This window comes from Scylla paramamosain, chromosome 7 (assembly GCF_035594125.1).
Source record: "Scylla paramamosain isolate STU-SP2022 chromosome 7, ASM3559412v1, whole genome shotgun sequence".
In the NCBI taxonomy this organism is placed as follows: domain Eukaryota; kingdom Metazoa; phylum Arthropoda; class Malacostraca; order Decapoda; family Portunidae; genus Scylla; species Scylla paramamosain.
In genome coordinates, this window is record NC_087157.1 from 1,218,199 (window position 1) to 1,232,500 (window position 14,302).

At 43.9% G+C, this 14,302-nt stretch overlaps 1 long non-coding RNA gene across 1 annotated transcript; it reads left to right on the forward strand.

Annotated features, from left to right (window-relative positions):
- The first annotated feature begins 314 nt into the window (after positions 1-314).
- On the forward strand, positions 315-8,744 carry LOC135101884 (uncharacterized). The gene is made up of 2 exons (XR_010269425.1): positions 315-2,152; positions 8,381-8,744. It is a non-coding gene; the product is annotated as an uncharacterized LOC135101884 (long non-coding RNA).
- Positions 8,745-14,302: the final 5,558 nt, after the last annotated feature.

The window sequence follows — 14,302 nt, forward strand, 5'->3', positions numbered from 1 at the left end:
TAAAGATATTGTGTCCTTTTCGGAATTCTCTGACGACCCCTTATGATAAAGTTTTGCTGTACGATATGGATAGATCATCCTTTTGTCTTTTTTTTTGCTGTTACGGTGTGGCGTGAGTGGATGAGAGGCATGTGAGGTTTGTCAGGTGAGTGTAGGTGTGTGGTAGATGAAAGGCTTAGCGTGAGGAGTGATATGGCAGCGAGGAATTTGGAATTAGTTGGGGTAGAGAGTCGTGAGGCGGCGGGAAGCGCGGATTACAGAAGGAGCGGGAGGTGTAGAACTGGGGTGTGAGAGAATGGGAGCAAGTGAAGGAATGGAGAGAGAGAGAGAGAGAGAGAGAGAGAGAGAGAGAGAGAGAGAGAGAGAGAGAGAGAGAGAGAGAGAGAGAGAGAGAGAGAGAGAGAGAGAGAGAGAGAGAGAGAGTGTGTGTGTGTGTGTGTGTGTGTGTGTGTGTGTGTGTGTGTGTGTGTGTGTGTGTGTGTGTGTGTGTGTGTGTGTGTGTGTGTGTGTGTGTGTGTGTGCCTGAGGGTTGGTGTCCCTGTTGGCGAGGCGGGCGGAGGGGCGGAGAGGTGTTTGCTCAGTGCGAGTATACGGCAAACACGCCCCGGCAGCCCTTAGAAGGTTTTATCCCCGTGTTCATTGTTCTTCGCGCAGCCCCACATTTGTTATCTCTTTGTAGCGCAGTCCTCGTCACTGCTGTGAAAGCAAGCACGTGGCTCAGGAAGGAATATTTTAGATGCAGGTTGGTATTTATATCCAGTGCGATGTTTCCACGCATGCAAGGTGGTGGTTCACTGTACTCGTACGTGGTGAGCACTGCGTTCCTTTGGTTAGTTTCCACTCCCAGGCTTTTAAGGTCACCTTTTACAAACTGACTGGAATTTGTACACGTGTGTTTCTAAAGTCCCAGCATCTCATTGACATTTTCAATTCACACTTTTCGGCTATTAGAAATATTTTCTGTAACTTTAATCATGAAAATGCGAATATTCAGTTTCATTGTTTTACAAAATGAAATGGTAATATACTCGTAAGTATTCTTATCAGTGCTGATACACAAATTTTCCAGTGATCGAAGACCACTAAAGTGTGTCACGTTTCGGTTGTACATGCCATCACTACATCCTCCTGTATCAAATGTACGGTACATACTATCGGTTCATTGTTCCTTTATTTGTAGACGAAAAGAAAGACCGCGAACCAAACACATGGTTTACACTGCAAACAAGAATCTTCAAAGCAAGTGGTAGAAAAGGAGAAATGTCTAACAAGAACATATGTTATCGGAAACAGAATAGGACTCATCTGAAAACGATACATAAACAAAGGGAACTAAAGCGTACTACCGGAGCAACACTTGCAAAATTTATCTAGTATAGTGTTTTCTTAAAGAGACCTGCTGCGGGATGCGGGGAGGGCAGTGAACTCAGGTAAAGATTAATAAATAGATAGTAACATGCGCCAGTTTGAGTCCTTTTCTTTTGGATAACTGACATTGTTGCTGGAATCAAGCGCTGCACTCTTATATTTATATTTTTCAATGTGGTGCGAGGAAAATCTGTATTCTATTGGTTGGGAAGACGGAAAAGATAAATGGAAGCTTTGGGAACTTCTTACAACAACTAGTGAAGTGTAAAACAACTGCGTTCCGGCCACTGCGTATTTTTCCAGTTTAGAAAGTATTGAGAGAAAGAGAAATTTCGGTGTGTAAGTGAAGGGCAAAGGAGGAAACTTCTTTTTACATGGGAGAGAGAGGCTGTTAAGGGAGAGTTAAAGGGAGAAGGAGCGTTGGGGGTGTAGGAGTACTCGTATGTGTGAAAAGAAGTGCCAGAGGAAAAAAAAAGACAAAATTGGCTAATGAAAGGAAAAATTTGCCCCAACGTTATCATAAAAAAAAAAAAAAAAATTACCGAAAAGAAAAATCTAACAAGTAAAGTTGAGAACAAATGTGAAGCAAACTTTCAAGACCCAATGAGTATGAAGCACGAGACTAAGTGACGCTGCTGTGGTCGTATGCTTTATTCAGCGCTTCGTGTCGCCTCGGAGGACTACTAGTAGGTATCTCGCTCCCCACGCGAGTACCGGGAGGAGTTGGAATCGGTGACCCACATGCCAGTGACTCGGGACGTGGTCTGAAGTATTGATTGCAGGTGTAAGTGATTCTCAGGGATATTGTGTTTGTGTCAAGTCAAATTGTTGGTGATGCGTATTGACTTTGCCGATGAGGGAGACACTCGCACACACACACACACACACACACACACACACACACACACACACACACACACACACACACACACACACACACACACACACACACACACACACACACCTTCCTTTTACTCCTCCTCCTCCTCCTCCTCCTTGTATATTTTCAACTTTCCCCTATGAAATTAGTGTTCATCGTCCTCGTTGTGTCAGTGCACTAATATATATATGTGTTTAATTTTCCGAGCATGCAACGTGTGATTCGTAAATCTACATGTTTTTTTTCTTTTTTTTTTCGAGTCAGAGAGAAGGGAAAACAGGGAGAGAAAGGGCGACACACTTGAAAGGATCTTAAATCATCTGTATTTTAGTGATGGTGACCTTTGCATTCGGACGAAAAAATTAAAGTGTGAATAGTGTGTTAAAGTTCAGATTTGTATGGAATAGATAAGGAGGGCTAATGTGAGAGAGAGAGAGAGAGAGAGAGAGAGAGAGAGAGAGAGAGAGAGAGAGAGTGTAGGTGTATGTGTGTTTTCTCAGATTTGTGGGTCGTCTTGCAGGTGCATGGAGGGTTGCGTTAAGGTTTTATGAATGCAGGGGGCGCATCTAAGGAGACACCTGCCAGCACAGGTCACCAGGGAAGGGGAACACCGACGTGGGTCCTTTTGATAAAGAGGAAATATGACGACGTGGCCCCGCTTACATGCTCCATTAGTAGAGAGAGAGAGAGAGAGAGAGAGAGAGAGAGAGAGAGAGAGAGAGAGAGAGAGAGAGAGAGAGAGAGAGAGAGTAATGGGGAACAAAATAATTATTCCAATTAATGTTTGTGCGTCACCCTTACACATCATCAACAAATACAATTAGATGAAGGTAAAAACTCCAAAACACTCGTTCGTTTGTCTTCATTACTCTCCTCATGTATGTTCCTTTTATCACCGCGTGTCAGAATGAGTGAAGGACAACACTGGAGGACAACGTGTAATCCAATAAAAGAAAATTACATCCCGAATCATAAGTCTCCATTACACCAACACATGAAAATAAACGAGATAATGAGAACAAAGAAATGTAAGTGACAGTGACGAGAATTAAATTATACACAATGAAGAAAACTATCAAATGTACTAAAGAAAACGTGAGAGAGTAAAGAACAGTGATGTAGACCCATATATAGAGGCAGGACAGGCAGGAGGGTGCACGCTGTTATGCGTCATGGAAGCCTCAAGCACGTGCCTCGTGGGGGAGGGGAGCGAAGCACGTCCCACACCGCTTATTGATTCAGGTCGCACGTGAGTCCCTCTGACCGGGAAGGGAAACACGGCGGCGGGTATGAAGAGTGGGTGGGAATTAAGTACAGCTGGGTATGGGTATGTGGAGCATGATGGATGAGGTGGGCAGACAGGAGGGCGACTAAAGTGTGGGGTAATAGAGGGTATGAGGCGAACACACTGCCATGACATAGGATACAGTGAATGATAATCGCAGTAAGGTATTTCTTGAGTGTTGTATGAGGGAATGAGTAGCAATTTCTCAAGCATATTAAGGAATGTTTCTAGGACGTTGATGTTAAGGAGAATTCAATAGCGGGTGAGAGACTAAGGCCACGTGATTAGAATAAAGTCCATAGGTTTGATTACAGGGTGAAAATTAGGAGTGACACACTTATGCCGTTTATGTAACACGTACGTGTGTGATAGTGTGGCCTGTGTTATGTCATGTGGTCACGTGAGGTGGTGTGGCAGGGGCGTCGCTCCGTGCGGGGAAGCGACAAGTGAACTACCTGTTGATAAGACTGAGAAAATTGAAAGAAAGGTGTGAGTCTTTCCTGCGATCTGTTTTTTATTCATAGTTTTATTTCTTGAGGTTAAAGGGAAATTATGGGAAAGTCTTGTTGCGCGAATTTGTTCATTAAACCAACTTGGACACGTGGTGATTAATAGTAAGGGTTAGCATTGTCGTGTATGTGTGGACGCGTTCCCTCGATCAAACACACAAAAAAATTTACGGATCATATTAGCAGGTGATCATCTTCCTTTACACTCACAGTCTTTAAGAAACAATCACCCTTAAAATTCCTGGCTGTCTGTTTCAAGTTACTTCACGTCAAAGTTCTTGAAGGGATGGGTCATTCAATAAAATGGGACTTAAGATCGTATTTTCAAACGTTTGGGTATTTTATAATGACTATTTTTAACACCCTCTAATGGAAGTTAATGGATGTTCATGATTATAGTGGTAACTTAAACATGTATTCTCCTTCATTATAAAATAGTGTGTCTTCTGAAATAGTCTTTATGAGCGCCCAAGACATTACAAAACACAGGCCTCAGACACACTGCCTCTGCCACCACATGCTGCCCTTGGCCCGGAAAGAAAGTGAGATCAAGCAAAGGAAAATTTCAAAGGCTGCACGTGTATATAACCCAGACGTCCCTCCAAGATTTGTATTTATTGTAGCAATTCTAAAGATTAATGTATCAGCTTCATGCGTAACATAAATCACTTCCAAATTAGCCTCAAGACATATGGAAAATCCGATGATAAGCTGTGTCTGGGTAATTAACACATTTATCTTTCTTATTCTTTAATATATAACTCTCTATGTTCGTCCAATATCAAGGAATATGGAGTTTCTTATGTAAATTTCTTGGAAGCGTCGTTGGCTGAAGTGTATGTACGGAGAAACTCAAATTTATGGCCCTCCTTCAGTTGACATTTTTATAGTTATTATATAGTGAAGCAGGAAGTCACTGTGTCTTACGTTATGGAGTTTTTTTTTTTTTATTAACGTGAGTGTTCTTATAACTTATAACTCCTCTAGCATACGTGTGTGTGTGTGTGTGTGTGTGTGTGTGTGTGTGTGTGTGTGTGTGTGTGTGTGTGTGTGTGTGTGTCTTTCATAATTAACTTCACGTGGGTATAACAAAGAAATATGAAACAACTCCAGAATATAATATTATCTTTTTTCCCTTCGTTCTTCTTTTTCTTCTTCTTTTCTTCTGCTATTATAATTATAACTATTATTATTATTATTATTATTATTAGTAGTAGTAGTAGTAGTAGTAGTAGTAGTAGTAGTTGCTGTTGTTTTTTTATATTTTTCATCATCATCATTATCACCACCACCACCACCACCACCACTACCACTACCACCAGCATCACCACCACTACCACCACAACCACCAATATTTTCTCTTCATTTTTATTTCCTTCATATGTCTCATTTCTCTCGCCTGAACAATATACAAGGTCTCCTCATCACCGCCCACCCATTTATCCTCCCCTTCTCGGAGTCCAGGGCCTTAGAAGAACACATCAACTTCGCCTCCTCTCTGAAGTTCACGCCCATCACAGCTCCCTCTCTTTCCATACGCCCTCTTCTCATGGTGATGGCCTCTATTTTGTTATGATCTCTTCCCATCCCCTTAGCAGTCCCTGACCCGCCCTCACTCATTCATTTCTTATTATTCTTTAATGTCATCTAAGTCTTTTTTTATGCTACCACTGATTATTTAGTTTATGGTCCATGTTTCAATTCATTTTTCCCCATGTTTGTTTTCTTCTCTTAATATTTCTTTGGTTTCCTTAGTTTTTATTTTTTTTTTTTTATCGTTCTTTTCTTCATGTCTATTTCTTACTGGAAAGGATTCATTCTTTTTCCATTCTTCACTTGTTTTTCTTTCGTCCTTTGTCGTTGTTCTTGTTTGCTTTCGTTTCCCACCGACCCTTTTCGTGTTTCTTTACTGCTTTCATATCCTTTTATCGTCATATGTATTTTTTTTTCCCTCACCACTAAGGCATTTTTTGTTTTCTTCCTTTCCTTTACTTTGCATATTTTTCCTTGATATATACTTTCACTCTTTTTTCCTTTTAGTTTCCCTTGCTTTCTCTCCTTTCCACCACCGCAGCACTTCCTCCTTGCCACGCCCACACCCGCACCCACATCTGCATCACCACCCCACCGCCACACGTCACCTTCCCTCGCCCCGCTATAATTGTCTTCTCCAAAACAGCGCAATAAAGCTTAGTCCTACGTCACTGTCATCGCCGCCGCAACACCCAAGATGCATCTCCTTATTACCGCCCACCACGCACTTCCTCTCCCAGCCAATAGAGAGAGAGAGAGAGAGAGAGAGAGAGAGAGAGAGAGAGAGAGAGAGAGAGAGAGAGAGAGAGAGAGAGAGAGAGAGAGAGAGAGAGAGATGCAAAACACATTCTTACGTCCTAAAAAGAGAGAAAAATAAGAAGAGAAAAAGTGGACTATCTTGAATCGACATTATCCTTGCACGGGTCTTGTATTAAGCCACCACGCTCTCCATTGTATTCTCCTTCCTCCTCCTCCTCCTCCTCCTCCTCCTCCTCCTCCTCCTCCTCCTCCTCCTCCTCCTCCTCCTCCCTGTTCTCCACAATAGGAGGGTACAGTAGTGTTTTGACCACCAGGAAGCAAGTGGTGTATCGTGCTGACATAGTGGCACTGAGGAGGAGGAGGAGGAGGAGGAGGAGTGAAAGTGAAAGTAAGAAGGGCTTAAGAGATAGAGGAAGTGGAGACTGAAAAGTGAAAGGAGGAATGAAGGAGTGGGAGAGGAAGGAAGGAAGAGAGGAAGGAAGGAAGGAAGGAAGAAGTGTGAGTTGCGTGGTGGTGGTGCGTACAGAGGCGCGTGTCGGCCCCTCAAGGAGTACTACGTTGGGATCGATGTTGAGTTTGCAGCTGCAGTCACGAGGGTCAGAGATGGCGAGAATGTGTTGACTGAGGCCTGGCAGTGAGTGCGAGGAGGATACCAAGGAGGAGCACAGGGGCCTAGTAAAGATAAGGAGGCTCTTGATTTACACCAAGTTAAAGACTAAGGGAATAGGTGAGGTAGTGATGTAGTTCAGAGCATGTAGGGTGCAAGGGATGTGGGTTAAGGAGTAAGGGATGGTTAGATTGTGTAGAGGAAGTCTGGAAGGTTAACAGGAATGTGTGGGGAGAGATGAAAGGACTGACAGGAATGTGTTGACAAAGGTTTAGGGACTTTTGGAGGACTTCCAGGGTCTTATGGAAGAGGAGACGCCGGATAAGTTGCTAGACCCGTGAAATTGTTTTGTTATCAGAAAGATATGGGAGTGAAGTAGGAAGTAATTCACTACTCTTATTAAAAAGATATTCATCACAAGAAATAGAGGAAAGAAAAATCATTGAGTCCCGAAAGGTACAGTATGTATATGTGCCTTACGCCTTTTGAATTACTAGGTATAAAACTATTTATTTTACTCACACTATAAAGAAAAGTTATCCCTTATCAAACAAAAGATATAGATTAAGTCATTTAAACCTACAAACGGTGAAAACATTCCTTACCTGCCCTCCACTGAATGTCTCGTATGTAAATTGATAGAAAACAACAGTAAAGCTTGATATATTTGCCTTCAGACATTACAAGGAAGTATGGCTGCTGGTTCCCTTGACACGTTTCTACACTCCTGTCTGTATCGCTAGAGACTGAAGTGAGTTGTCTACACGAAGTTGTAATTGTACTGAAGTTTTAGATCATTAGCAATGCAGAGGGGCGAGCAGCTGTCTCCTTTACTAATTCTGACTTGCTGTTTCAAAACTTTCATCTAATCTCACCTGAATAGTCTATGGTCTGAGAAGGTAAAGGCTAAGTGTTCAGTAGGAGCGAAATTCTTGGAGTCCTTCCCTCACCTACAAATAACGTCCTTTCTGGCGACTGCATCTCTGAAGTGTCGTTTATTCTCCTATAAATATTCTCAAATAACGGAAGACGTGAAAACAAGCATGATGTACGGATATTTCTCTCTCGTAGTTGGGGGGAATAAGTGTAAGGCGTGGAATTTAACATAACTCAGACCGGTAAAGAAATGAAATTGTTCCTGGAGACGTACAATATCTCACAACTTCGCCGTGCCGCCACACGGAACACTGCAGGAAATAACACTTTTCGTACTCCTCGTCGTCTCCTTATTCGAATGCGGGTCATCTCCCGTCTCTGCGCTACAATCTCCTCCTCTTCCCACTCGTCTTCCACCACCACCACTACAACTATTACCATTACAACTACTACCATCACCGCCTACATCAGACCGGAGGGGCGCTATCCTTCCCACAAGACTCCGTACACTTGTGACCCTTAGCACCACCGCCAGTCACTGAGATCGCGTCCTTCCTTTTCAGCTACGTCAGTATTTCTCCTTGGTCGTCCTCGTCCCTCGCGAGACCCCTCCAGAGCTCTTGAGGAGCAGGCATCAAAGGGCCCGGCGGGTTGAGTGCTGGCGAGAGGCGCTGCTGTCGGCCTGGTCGATCTTTGCTGGAGTGGAGAAGTTGCGGCGTGTGTGAGAGCTTGTTATGACAGGCGTGAACAGACTTAGGAGAGGCTGCTCGTGTGTGTGTGTGTGTGTGTGTGTGTGTGTGTGTGTGTGTGTGTGTGTGTGTGTGTGTGTGTCCCTGCAGTGTTTCTTCACATCCTGGGGTAGTATTTGCTCTAGTGTTTAAAGACTTTGCACATTGAATGAGTTTGTTAACTACTGATGGGCTTAAATCACTCGTGAACTAATTGCCTTCTTCTGTTTGTTAGTATTTTAAGCTTCAATGGCTAATGTGTTTGATTTCGCCATCCGAATGTATATTTTATTAATTCCCATATAAGTGTAGAGTTTTCTTTTAACATTCATTTACAGTGTTATTTGTTATACTTAAATTGGTTTTGAATAACGGCAGAATTAAATAAGGCATTAAAATAAAAGCAATAAAAGTATCGTGTGTTGTATCCACAAAGTTGCTCCAAAAAAGGAAAAAAACTTAGTCTCAGAAAAAAATCTAAACGAGCATGTGTCACGCACACTCACCTGGGCAATGAACTTACTTTAATTAATATAGATTAACCTCGGAACTGCACCTTTAGGTCAGACCCACTTCTCCTAATTGATATCTGGAAGCTGGCCCGAAGACCCGTATAGGAAAGGCGAGCTGGCAACTGCAGGAGTCTTTCTTTTTTCCGCTGTGTTCCGTGGCTGCCGCCCACAGGTCCCCGAGCCACTACTGGTGCGCTGAGAAGTAACGGTGGTGCTCACCAAGACACGCTGTAAATTGCGCCTCTTGTTTTTTGGCTTGGAAACCCCCAGGTGTTTGCATTGCCATCGAAGCTTTGGTGGCATCTTCACAGAGGCAAAAAATAATAACTAGGAGTAAAATGTTATATTTATCTTTCTTGTCAGCATGGGGGAGGACAGGGAAGTTAAAAGAAATTATCGTTGTCAGTGACCGGAAAACAAAATATGAAACTGCCGTCCCTCGCGCGGCTTTAACTTAGCACGACCTGCCCCGGGGAACACTACCATCAGGAGGGGGATGAAAGCCGCCCCTCCACTGCCGTCCGGTCTCCCCTCCACGCGTGAGCCTCCAGAGGGGAAAGTAATGCCGCGTGAGGGAACGCTTACCGTCCAGCGCGAACTTATGCAGAATTTCCTTTCACGCTTGGACGAGACCCACCGCTGGCTCATATGTGATAACAGGTTGCTCTGTGCACACTCGCGCGGTGCTGGCCATAATATTAGGGTAACGGCCATTACACGCACACACACACACACACACACACACACACACACACACACACACACACACACACACACACACACACACACACACACACACACACACACACACACACACACACACACACACACACACACACACACACACACACACACACACACACACACACACACACACATACACACACAGTATCGTAGTCTTGATACATATATAGGGTTAATATGTGTGCATATTTTCAGACGCAAGACTGCTACTTGAGATAAACCACAAATTATTATTATTATTATTGCGCGCGCGCACACACACACACACACACACACACACACACACACACACACACACACACACACACACACACACACACACACACACACACACACACACACACACACACACACACACCAAGAAGAAAAAAAATAGAGCAAACCTTCTTTAAAAACTCTCACACGCACGAGTTGAAGGTATCACCATTCATACGCGGGTAATCATCGCTTCCAGAAAACAGTCATCACCGCGGCCGTGCTAACCTTACCTTTCGCGGAACAAGACGGACATGCGTTCGAGGGATTAATCATCCTGCCTTGGAACAACCTGGGCGGGGACTTGTGGAGCCGCTTGGGATCCGTGAGAGGAAACACTTAAAGGTGTGTGATTGTCAGCTATTGTGGAGCTTTCCTCTGACGCCGCTTGAAGCTCCTGCCGAATGCGACAGGCGGGCGTGTGGCAGGTATGTAGGAGGGAGGAGGTGGTGATGGGCGTGGTAATGATGGTGACGGGGGAGGCACGTCGTTGCTGCAGTGACTGAAGTGCCGCAGGAGACTCAGACAATGTTGGAGGGAAGGAGGGGCGGAGAGAGGCTGTGGATCGTGCGTGGGTGGCTGGAGCAGTTATTATTTGGCTGATTTATTTATTTTTCCTAGATTTACGTCGATGCTATTCCTGACTATGCTACATATAAGCAACATAGATCTGAGATGAAGTATGTTATGTACACCACCACAACTCAAACACAACATAGCATCTGGACTAGGTTGCCTTGGGCTTAAGAGATGTTTCGTGTGTGTCTCTGTGTGTGTGTGTGTGTGTGTGTGTGTGTGTGTGTGTGTGTGTGTGTGTGTGTGTGTGTGTGTGTGTGTGTGTGTGTGGACGACTAAGCTTTCACTGATAAGATACTAGGATGCCTTGGCGGTGGAAAGTTTATGGTAGCGATCTGTTTCCATGGTAACGTGAATGAATGTGTGAGATAAATACCCGAGTTGGCGTCCGGGGCTGGGGCGGATGGACGTCTCGGCTCGCTGGATTAGTTTATAAGGTCATAGGAAGGTGGGTTGAAGGCGTTACTTCTTGAGAGAGAGAGAGAGAGAGAGAGAGAGAGAGAGAGAGAGAGAGAGAGAGAGAGAGAGAGAGAGAGAGAGAGAGAGAGAGAGAGAGACTCAAAAATAACACTACTGATCAATAGTCTGGAGAGAAAAAGAGAGAGAAAAAAGAAAAAAAACACGAAGAAACACACTAACAGTTTCCATGTAAATCAAACCTTGACACCAATTAACCATCCAACACAAACAAGGAAGCTGGTATCTGTACGTACCTCTGGGGGTGGGCGTACCAAGAGTGGCCTTAAATACAACAGGGTCATGATCTTCAGGTGAGGAGACGATGAAATATATAACCTACCATCACGGGGGGTGTTACCGAGGTGATTCAGGTGGCCTTGTGGGGAGACTGATGGCTGGGAGGCACTGAACGGCAGGCTGATGATGGAGATGGGATGGCGCCGCACGACCTGGGCGCCGCCATCAAATGAAGCAGGGATGGGCGATGCGACTCCAGCAACACCGCCGTTAAGGAAGGGTGTGCGAGGTGAAGGTGTGTTTCGTAATGTGTTGATCATAATTATTAAAGGTGTTGAGTGGTGTTAAAATATTGTGATGAGGATTTTGATCCTTGATGTAGGTGCTGGATGGGTCATGTTCGTCTCTTCTTGTAATCCGTATCAGAGATCTACTGTACGCTTGTCTGGGTGAAGCTGCCCTATAGTACACAACGCTGATTATGGTTTTAGGGAATAGTTAAGTGCAGAATGAAAGAAGAGAAAGAAGAATGTTATCTGCTGCTGCTATACCTTGTTAGGGGAGGGAGGGTAAGAGTGCCAGCTAGCAAGACGGCGTGGTGCACAGAGCAGGTAGAGGTGCAATGTGACGGCGATGCAAATACTGTCATTACCAGTGTTTACGCAGATACTGAACTGTGTTAGTCTTGTAAAACTGCTTTCCGGAAATGCTCACATCCTGCTTTCACACAATCCTGGCCTATCGTACACGAAATTAAAAGTAAAAAAAAAAAAAAAATACGAGCTAAAAATTCTCGTGGCAACGGTGCGCTGACTGGAATCTCGCTGATGTCCTGGAAGCGTTTTTCTCCTGCTAATGACATGCAAAAGACCAATTACTACGGAGAGACTGTCCGACCTTTTAGTTACCTTCCAGTTTACCAGGGCTGGAATCCGCCGCCGACACGTGACGAGGTAAAAACACATTCGCTTAACGAGTCATTTGTGTTACTCGCTGACAAAACTAGAGAGGAAATAAGCGAAGTAAAGGATCGTTAATGACACTTTTATGAATCTATATCGTAACATGATGCGTGTCAATGTTATAATACGTACATGTGATTATATTTTGACGTGAAGATATTGCAGATGTTTGCTTGTTTTTCTTTATTTGTTTTATTTACTTTTTTTTCACCTTGTATGTCAGTTTGATTTCTTATATCATAGGTTTTACTTTCCCATTTAGAGATCCTGCACCTACGAGTGTTTCTGCAGCTGAGTTAGCGGTGTGTGTGTGTGTGTGTGTGTGCGTGTGGTGAGTCGGGGTGGTTGGACTCAAATGGATGCCTCTACATTTACCATTTCCTTTCTCCCTGTTTATTGCCGCGGCATTTATGTTCTAATCGGCAATTAAAGTCGTTTTTTACGCGGATGACGAATGGCTCTCTGCGTGTGTTCCTTATTTATCATTATCTTTTCTTTCTCTCCAGTTCCTTCGTGCACATTCACCCTCTCCTATGCTTCACCCTAAAGGACACTGAATCTTTAGACCGTAACCCGTGGAGGTGATGTGGACGCTAGAGAAACACGTACGGAAGGCACTCATTGACAACAGTTCTTCGTTTATTGAAGCCGTGAATAAAAGACATAACATTTCCCTAGTAAGCTTGTTAGCGGAGTCAGTAGAGAAATTTAAAAGAAGACTAGATGAATTTACCGATAGGGATAATACGACACACTTAAGTAGGCATGAGTGGCATTGAGATGGTGATGAAACACAGGAGGTTGATTGGGTATGTTCCATGCAGGTACAAAGGATGGGATGTTGCGTGTAGGCTTAGTCGCTTCTTGGACCTTCCCTTATTGTCTTATGTTCCTGCGTTTCTTATGGGATCTAGGCAACCAACTGTTTGTTTTTGTAGTCCGTTAGATGAGAGGTAGATAATGCATAGGTTTGTCAGTGGCAGTACAACGCAAGGGCTGTTTTCTGTTACGGTCACCACTCGGCTTGGCTGTCATGTTCATGCTGTGTTGTGTCTTTCTATAAATCATAATTCCATCTCTCTCTCTCTCTCCTCTCTCTCCTCTCTCTCTCTCTCTCTCTCTCTCTCTCTCTCTCTCTCTCTCTCTCTCTCTCTCTCTCTCTCTCTCTCTCTCTCCTCTCTCTCTCCTCTCTCTCTCTCTCTCTCTCTCTCTCTCTCTCTCTCTCTCTCTCTCTCTCTCACACGCGACAAGGGAGTAGTGTAATATAAACTCTCCTAAGCCTTCCTTCCATATCCACGTGTTTGGTGAACCACACCCACCGTCACCACCACCACCACCACTACTACTACTACTATCATCTCCTCTTCCCATCTCCCCGACCACTTAGTACTTCTAGTTTAATTACCATCTTCCCTCTACTCCCCACGGAAAATCGAGGCAGCGTAAGGAAATGACTGTTCAGTAGGGAGGAACTAATGAGGGAATGAAAATATAGTTTAGGTTATGCTGTAAAAGGATTGTTTTATTTGTACTCATGGAGGTGTTAAATAGCAAACTTAAGTGTTAAAGTGTTAAATTTACATTACCCAAGAGGTTTGTTGATATGCATGTAAAATTTCTTCCTAATTTCAAAAGTAAATAATGTTAGACAAAATTTTGTTTATCCATCTAAACAAGTGCAAAAAAAAACAAAAACAGTTTTCTGGTGATAATGAGAATCCTTGCATTAAACAACAAGGAAATGACAAAGCAGTTCATTGTACCCACCTTCTGCTCTCCAATCAAAGGGAGTCATAGTGACGGTAATGTACTCGAACATCCTCTCAGCCACGCCATCGTTCTTTCCCCATTCACAACTTTATTCCCGAGTTTCAGCGCAAATTTCTCCTTTAGTTCACGCAGTGGGTCCCTCCGCCCTCCCTTCCTGCTGACGTCCCTGGTATGGTTCTAGGGAGTTAGTGTATCGGATAGACGCCCGTGTAGGGACCTGCTGCATGGCGCATAAGGATAAT